At 32.2% G+C, this 9,334-nt stretch overlaps 1 long non-coding RNA gene across 2 annotated transcripts; it reads right to left on the bottom strand.

The window, feature by feature from the left end:
- Nucleotides 1-257: 257 nt before the first annotated feature.
- LOC128232378 (uncharacterized) lies at nucleotides 258-8,607 on the bottom strand. Of its 2 annotated transcripts, XR_008260520.1 has the most exons (5): nucleotides 8,512-8,607; nucleotides 6,608-6,701; nucleotides 6,299-6,395; nucleotides 4,098-4,148; nucleotides 258-3,859 (listed from the first exon to the last, which is right to left on the bottom strand). It is a non-coding gene; the product is annotated as an uncharacterized LOC128232378 (long non-coding RNA). The 2 variants fall into 2 exon arrangements; XR_008260521.1 differs by lacking the exons at nucleotides 6,299-6,395; nucleotides 6,608-6,701; nucleotides 8,512-8,607 and adding an exon at nucleotides 5,117-5,177.
- Between the last annotated feature and the right edge of the window lie 727 nt (nucleotides 8,608-9,334).

Genomic DNA, 9,334 nt, shown 5'->3' on the forward strand with positions numbered 1-9,334 from the left:
CATACTAAAGTTCAATATAATGCGAGAACAGGAAAATTTTCGAAAAATTATCTTTTATATGTGCACTGTTTGAGATGATCAGATATCTGTTTTATTTCATGGAAATATCTTTTTAAAGCATTGGAAAGCACTCGCTGTTATATACAATGTAGATATGAAAAAACCTCATGGTATACCTTTTCAGGTTCAGTGGGAATCTAAATATGACTATAAAAATCCCTCAACTACTCAATGATCAGCCAAATTCAAACATACCGTAACATGTTCAGTATTTTATTCAATAATATAACATAGTACATTATAATAATTTTTCACAGGTCTATCTATGGCACAATGATGGTTAATGATTACAGAATAACCTAGAACTTAAAAAGAACATATAAAACAAGTTTGATGCTAAAATCACTAATGTTTCTCTTAAAGCTACACTCTCACAGATTTAATGTTTTTACAACTTAATGAAAGTTTCAAGTTACATAAAACATGAAAATCGATAGGAGATAAATGCAGTACTATAAATAAAATATGTATTAAAAATAATACATATTTTTAATACAAAGACACAAATTAAAGAAAGCAGACTGTCAGGCCATGATAAAGATTTGTGGAGACATAACCTCAAAGGCATACAAAGACATAAGACTGTGAGATGCCTTGTTAGTACATTTCAATGATTAAGAATGGATCATTAGTTCCACTAACTCTGACAGAATTTACTTCATATCATCTAACTACTACATAAAATATCAGAGGTCAAATTCTTAGGCAATACTAGCAAGTGCATACGTGCAAAGACACATAGATCATAATATATCCACATTAAACACATTTTTTAAAGATGCACTCTTACTCCCAAAAAGGTTTACCACTACTAATACTATTGTTTTAATACTGTGAAAAGAATTAATGAATGTTGAAAGCAATGGTTCTCATGAAGGATACCGATTTTGATTTGAAAGAAATGTGCATAAAACATGGTGTATCTACCTTATGAGACTATTAAAGTAGATCACAGTAAATCTTTTAGCATTCATCAATCATTAAATATTTTTGCGTTTTCTGTTATTAAATACAGGGTTACAAACTTGCTACCAGTAATAAATATGTTCCATCAATGCATTATTTAGTAAGTAGTTAAAGGTTTATCACTCAAAACATATGTTTGTTATACATATGTATGCATTGATTTTGAATAAGAGTGTCACTTTAACAATTAATTTGATTTAAAAATTACCTGACAAGAATTAGGAGCTTAAGAATATGGAATTTAAAAAAATAATAAAGCAATACTTTTCATAAAATTAAAAGGCAGCAACAACAGTCACAGTATGTTTTAGCATATGCTATTTAAAACAATCTCTCAATATGGTCCAACTCGTACCCTACACATAAAAAGTACAAGTTGTATTTAAAGATAAATTCATGGTAAGTAAACAGCTACAAATTTAAAAGAAGTGACACTCTTATTCAAATTAACATTTTCTGTTTTTTTTTAACAATGTATCTTCTTACATTATGATGTAATATGTGCTTGTCAAAAGCAATAGAAAAATCAATTTAAAAAGTAAACAAGAATCGTGATGTGACAATAATTGTTTTGTTAAGGATTGGCAGAAGAAGTTCAGTTTCAACTGCTGTCTTCTATTTTTATAACAGTGACCTAGATCCTATGCGCCCAAAACACAATCTCATGAAAGTTCTCAATAAACTCTTCCTATATATCAAGTTTGGTCACAGTATATCAACCATAACTTATGGTATTCAGTACCAAAAAGTAATATTTTTTTAGTAACAGTGACATTGACCCTAAGGGGCCCAAGGCATTCGAATGAAAGCTCTCCATTAACTTGTCATATATACCAAGTTTGGTCACACATTGTCACCCCTTACTTATTCAGTACAAACTATAATTGTACTTTTCAGCAATACTGACTTTGACCTAGATCATAACCCAAAACACAATAAACAAGAGCTGTCACAGTATGTGACGAATGCCCCCGAATGTGACATTGACCTACGAACAAGGCCAGTACATGAAAAGTTGATCTTGCCTTTATGTGTCAAATACATATGGCAAGTTATTTTAAATTTCCTCTGAACATAAAAAAATACCACCCATACTTGACAACCTACACTGTTATGTCCTTATATTCAGAATTCCCTTGTGAATAAACACTTAGTGTATCTTTCACCTTAGAGGTAGGGACATGGGTCTTGCACAGGACACGTCGTCTTCGTATGTGGAACACATGTAGCAAGTTATTTTAAAATCTGTCTTTACAAGGGAAAGTTACAGCCCGGACACGACAACCTATACTCTATGCTTATATGCAGCACTCTATGGTGAATAAACACTAAGTGTGACCTTGTCCTTTGAGGTAGGGACACGGGTTTTGCACGCGACACGTCGTCTTGGTATGTGGTACACATGTGGCAAGTTATTTTAAAATCTGTCCATACAAGAGAAAGTTACAGCCCGGACACGACAACCTATACTCTATGTCCTTATATGCAGCACTCCATTGTGAATAAACACTAAGTGTGACCTTGACCTTTGAGGTAGGGACACGGGTCTTGCACGCCACACGTCGTCTTGGTATGTGGAACACATTTGGCAAGTTATTTTAAAATCTGTCCATACAAGGGAAAGTTACAGAGCCGGACGGACGGACGGTGCAATTTTAATATGCCCACCTTCGGGGGCATAAAAAGTCTGTATGAACTTTCATATAAACCAAGTTTGGTCACAATATGTCGACCTTTAAGTTAATCAATACCAGTTCTTTTGCTTTTAATAGTAACTTTGACCTTTATATTGATCCCAGAAGCCTAAAACGCAATCTCATGAAAGGTCTTCATAAAGGCTTCCTACATACGAAGTTTGGTCACTATATGTCAAACCTAGCTAAAATTATTTTACACATAAGGTGACTTTGAAGACCCTTCCACCAGCCCGCCCAAACAATTAGCTTTCAAAAACCCTGTTAAGAATATATAAATGTGCCTGACATAAGAAATAAAAATGAAAAAAGGGCAATAATTTGTATTTAGTTAAAATGGAGTTATGTCACCTTATTGTAAGATGTTCATCATTAATTGTGCAAGGTATTAAGTCCATTGAATGAAGGCTATTGAAGTATTAACCTCATTATGTAATGACCCTGAACAACTGTATGGAGTATTAAGTGACTTTAATGAAGGGTTTTGCAGTTATGAGTGAAAATCCCAACTTGGTCTTAAACTTTAACCGGACGCTAAAGCCAAAGCAGATGCTGAGGCGAGTGGTATAACCCTCCTTATTATTCAAATAGTCCAGCTAAAAATGTTGATAAGGTACATACCAGTTTGATATTTTGTCCATTTAAAAATATAACCACTGGAGGGAAGGCATTTATTAAGTTTTTATGCCAACCCCATACAAAAGCAAATGTGCCTTTTGGGGTGCAAATTAGCAAAAAAGCCCAACCATATATTATTAAAAATCTGCCAAACCCGGTGGTTATATGTTTTAGGAGAATAGCCCTAAGTGTTAATTACACTAAATATCGCCTTATTACAGCTTTGTTATTGACTTAAGACATGAGATGTTTATAATGTGTATTAGAGAGGTCCAATATCTATCGTTTTTGTTTAAGTTTAAGTCCCAGTCTAATCAAGATATCAAACTGGTATGTACCGGTACTCCCATATTTTATTGAAATGATTCCAATAACACCCTTATCTCTGTTACTTAAAAATACAGTTGTCATAACAGAGCCCGTCCTCTTTAAGTCCACATTGGCAGTGAGATTAAATTAAAATGTGATTCTGTTCATTCTTCTTCAAACAGCATTCATCGTGAATCTCGGACATCTTTAATCTATTGGAAATAGAAAGAAGACCTTCATAGAAATTATTTCCATTTTCAGTTTTATGTATTTCATCATTATGGCAATTAAATAATAGTACAAATAATATCAAATTATTATAAAGATGATTTTGACTTCTGTCATCTTCATTGCATCTAATCCATCTACATTATACTATCCTTTTACAATTGACATCTTTTTTAAATATATATATATATATATAAATACTGAATGTCTAATAAACATTACCTGTAAAAGTGTCATGACTTGCACCCATATCTGTTTTAACTGAGTCTGTATCTGAAAAGAGTGCATAAAATCAAAGCTTCACATACAAATTAGCTTCATGTAATAAAGAAATATATAATGATGCTATGAAGACAAACATGCACTTATAATAAACTAGAGGCCTATGTTCTACTGGCTGGGTTTGTGTGGTCAACATCACTGTTTTCGAAAAGAACCAACCCCTTATGGATTCTGAATACTCATTTTTTCATAAAGGCCCATAATCTTATCATTTCAAGGTTTTTTGAAAGGAACCAAGCTCTAATGGATATCAAAATACTGTACAAGTTTCATCAAGATACAATCAAAACTGAAGACTGTATCTTGTTAACCAGCAACTGCTTACTGACACACTGATTTTTTTACTATCAAGGCCCATAATCTAGGCATGCATGGGCGGATCTGGCTGGTTTTCAAAAGGAACCAAGCTCTTATGGATATGTAGATACTGTTCAAGTTCCATCGAGATACAATCAAAACTGAAGGCTGTATCATGTTAACGAGCAACTGCTTACTGACACACTGATTTTTTATACTATCAAGGCCCATAATCTAGGCATGCATGGGCGGATCTGGCTGGTTTTCAAAAGGAACTGAGCTCTTATGGATATGTAAATACTGTACAAGTTTCATCAAGATACAATCAAAACTGAAGGCTGTATCATGTTAAAGAGGAATTGTTTACAGACGCACGGAGGCACATACTACGTACACACTACCATCGCATAAGACTAAATGACTAAACAATAAACCAGTCCATTAGTTGAATAATTAAATTATATGATTTGTAATGTTCAGTCAACATTTAATGTATTGCACAAGCTCATGGTTGTTTAACATGTTAAACTTGTTAGGAATTAAATATCCAGTTAATAAACATATTATTCTTTGGGTTTAATTGCTGTAACGTTTGTTATTCAAATTAAATGACGCAACATGTTCAAATGGTCAATTCAGCCCATTTCTAAATTTACCATTACCTGGTATGTTTGAATTGTGTTGACCAGGTGGATGAGGTTAATGGAGCAATGGATGATAAAGGAACTGATTCAGAAAATTAATTGAAATTAATTCTTCTTGTATATTTATGTTTTTTCCCATTAATGATTTTTAAAAAAAACATAATTTCATTGCTTTTAAAGTATAAGCATGACAGCAAAAACAAATACTATAAATAAGCATATATATGAGAGACTGTCCAAATTTCATTAATCTGCACATTTGTAGAATTCATCATGAAAAATGGGCACATAATATTTGTTCTTTCTGAAGTTAACTGTATTACAAAAATTGTAATCAGATTTTGACTAGATTATGTACTGAACACATATGCCATGTAATAAAATAAAACTATGCCCTACATTCCTGTTTCAGTTCTTGTTTGGAGCACACCCAATATCAATGCAAAAGGTGCATCGCACATTTTTGTTCAAGATACATGTTTACAAGCGGCGCCATGTATAAGGCATTTTGAATAAAAAAAAATTTCCTTTTGTAAGTAAATGATTGAACACATCAATGAAATGACATACAGAATTATCATATCAACATTACAACAAGTTTATAATACTACTTGTTTTCCTACCACAGATTCTTCATGTTCTTTATGAAAAAGAAATTAAGAAAGTAGTGTTCATACATTTTGAATTTTTAATCCAGTGTTCTTTCTTACAATGAATGTAGTCAAATTATGTAGGGTTGAAGTATGTAGTTGCATTGAAAACATGAGAAAAGTAATGGGACATAAATCATTCAAAAAATTGTGTGCCTATGACAATCCTTTAAAAGAAAGAAGTTTGGAAGAAATTTATATACATAGAAAAAACATGATTATTTCATTTGTAGTACCGGTAATTCTTTTGCAAGGCCCAGAATCACGCAATGCATATCATTTGGTAAACAACACATTTTTCAGGCATGTGGGAAAAGGCTGTGACCTGTACTTTTGTTTTTAAACTAATATACGATACATTTAAGGAGGTTGCAATTATAAGTAACTTCTACTTCAATGAAATCGGCTCGGGTTCATATAAATCAGAAAAAGAAAGATACAGAAATCGAAATGTTATATACTTAATACTCTGTGTACAGCACTGATGATGATTGAATAACTGGTTATATACAAAACATTCCATATAATTTACATTGCATCAGGGACCCACCATCATCTTCAGTTTAAGGGGTTTCATGCGCTGCAGATCCTTGACGTGTGCAAGCTGCTATTGCCCTTCTCTCCATTTCTATCTCATTGGCTGCAGGCTGAAATTTTTTAGTCTGCTTAGCACATCATAGCCACTTGGCAGAAGGTGGAATGAATTAATATTAACTTCAGTTATTATTATATGCAGTTATGACAGTATACTATCCAATGTTCTTCTATTACTTTTGATGAAAGGTTCTCTTCAAAGGACAAAAATGATAATCACAATTCTAATTGAAAAATATTTGTAAGTCATTACATGTATGTGTACCTTTTTTTCTCACAACAAGAAGTCTGCACAGTTCAAACATTTATACGTTCTTAATGTTGTTACTTGGGATGCCTCCTAGGATGGCTCAAGGCACCTGCAGAGAAACAATACTTGTCAGATAGAATATGCATTCATATAAAACATTGGTTTATACACTCTTTTTTTATCTCACTATTTGGACCAGATATAATACCATAGTTTTATGATAAACATTAGGTTTATCTTTAAAGATCTTCCAACATATATTTATCCATATAAAGCACATAAACAAGGCAACCTGAAACTTAAGGATTTGATAAGAAATCCTCAAGTTTGTAAGCAGACAAAGTTAATTTGGCAATATTTGGACACATTGGTTAGAGTCTCATTGTCAATTAATGAAATAAACAAATGTATGGAATAAAAATACTCTGTCAATCAGACAACAGGTGGGATTTTTCTTGTTGCTTGTGAAAAAATACAAAATACTTAACTGTTGTTTAATGAAATACCTTCTTTTTCATCAGAGGATTGATAATTATAAATCTAAGACAATGTTAAACATTGCATTATCACTAGTGTACGAGAATGATAAAATATATGCTATATTTCAAGCAACTCCAGTTATACCCCATCCCCTAAAGATCAGCCAGTGTTATATACTAGTACCTCTTCTTGACTTTAAGCTGAGAACAGTCATTAACTTTTTTTTCCTTTTCTTCTTTATGCAACAAAGTTTAAAATAAAATTAAGTGCACATTACACATCATTACAAAATATTTGAATTAGCTTGACACATCTACTCTAGCTGTTAAATAGATACATGTGGTTTACTTGTAACATTTTTGCTACCAGTAATAATCAAATATATTATCAGCTTTGACAGGTTATAATTTTCACCTACTGTAAAACCATTTTCAATTTTGTGTGGTATGAATCTCATTCATAATCCCTTGTATTTCCCACGTTTTTACAAATGCATCTAAATCCCATCGGAAAACATCCTCTTGTATACATTGATCGTATACTGAGGGCAATATACCAGTACTATTTTGCAAATATGTTGGTCAGTCAATAACAGTTGATTTGCACTACATCTGAGTGCAATTATTGTTTGTATCAGAATTTTAGGTTTTTATTTTTGTCTTCTTTGATCCAACAATCTGATCAATTCATCAAAAAATGAAAAAAGAAAGATTGAATTAATGCAAGCCATTTAAGTTCAAATTCTATGGAGATTAATTCTGTTACTACTATATATTTTAATGTTTAAAGTAACACTCTTATTCAAAATCAATACAAACGCATGTATAAACAAAAATAAAGTCTAAGTGATAAATCTTTATCTTCTTTCTAAATAATGCATTTATGGTGAATGCTAAAGATTAACTGTGATCTACTATGGTCTCATTGAAATACTGTGATTTCTGCACCTTTCTGTTAATTAAACTTGGTACTTTATACATGAAAACCATAGATTTAAACATTTTTTCATACATTTGGTATATAAAAACAATTGTACCAATTGTGATAAATCTTATTCGGGAGAAAGAGTGTGCCTAGTTTATCATGCAGATTTTTTTTCAAAAGTTTACAAGCAAACTTAAGAGAAAAACATACAAGTACTTTACATAAATGATAAGCATTCTTAGGATAGCAGTAAGCCAGTTACTATCCTCACAAGAGACAATGCTCATCAAGGAATATAAATGCATAGGAGTGATTCAATAAAGTTAGCAACCATCTTTGATTTTGTCAAATCAAATATAGAAATCTCACTTTCAGATAGCTTTGAACATAACTGTAAACGAGAAGTTGAGCTAGACACAGGAAAGGACAGTGCGATTTTAATTTTTTTCACTCTCGGGGGCATAAAAAATACACCTCAGAAATCAGTGAGATAAATTGGTTTTACTTTAACTTACCCATAAGAACTCGATCAGGCCAAAGAACATTTGGATTCCTCTTCACAAAGAATGGTGGGAATGAAAGATGGTGTGTACTGTCCCTTCTGATGCACTGTATACAGGAATGATACATGTCTATTAATCATTGTTATCACTAACTACATGAAACATGGCTTGAAACGGGCCAATTTCAGCACAATTAAGAGAAAATAAATAATATTTATATGACCATAGAAAAATTGTTTGTATTTTGAAAGTCATTTTGAAACTCATATTCTTCACAAAATTGCAGTGTCCATTCATTTTCACTTAAGGCTTGATGGGATAAAATAGTTTTGAAACTATACCATTGAATTGCTTTCAATATTTTGGCTTTCCATGTCAAATATTTATTGTTATCATAGATGCAAATAAGTCATTGCCTTAACACAAAAGTAAGTACCTAAACAAGTAAATAATCAATTGAAAAGAACTCATATTGATAATTGGCTCCAAATGTAATCTTCTGTAAAAATCAACCTTGCCTTTGTGAGCATATCCCTGGATCTTTCCTGTGATGTTCCATCCTGAACATACTTTGGCTTTCACCATTCTGGAAATGCGGACAATGGGCCTGTAACAATTCAAAACAAAATTTTACAACTATAATATTAAATTGGGGTGGGGCATCATTTCAAGATCTGTTCAAAGACACAATTAAATCAGTGCCTGAATGTACAACAAGGCAATCCAAAGGACAGCTATATCCCCTGCAAATAACATTCTCGGATATCTGAACATAACGATATTTGTTATTCATATTGTGTGTACTAAGTGTAGGACCTTTAAATGTTAGATGTGA

Source organism: Mya arenaria, chromosome 4 (assembly GCF_026914265.1).
Source record: "Mya arenaria isolate MELC-2E11 chromosome 4, ASM2691426v1".
NCBI classification, from domain to species: Eukaryota; Metazoa; Mollusca; class Bivalvia; order Myida; family Myidae; genus Mya; species Mya arenaria.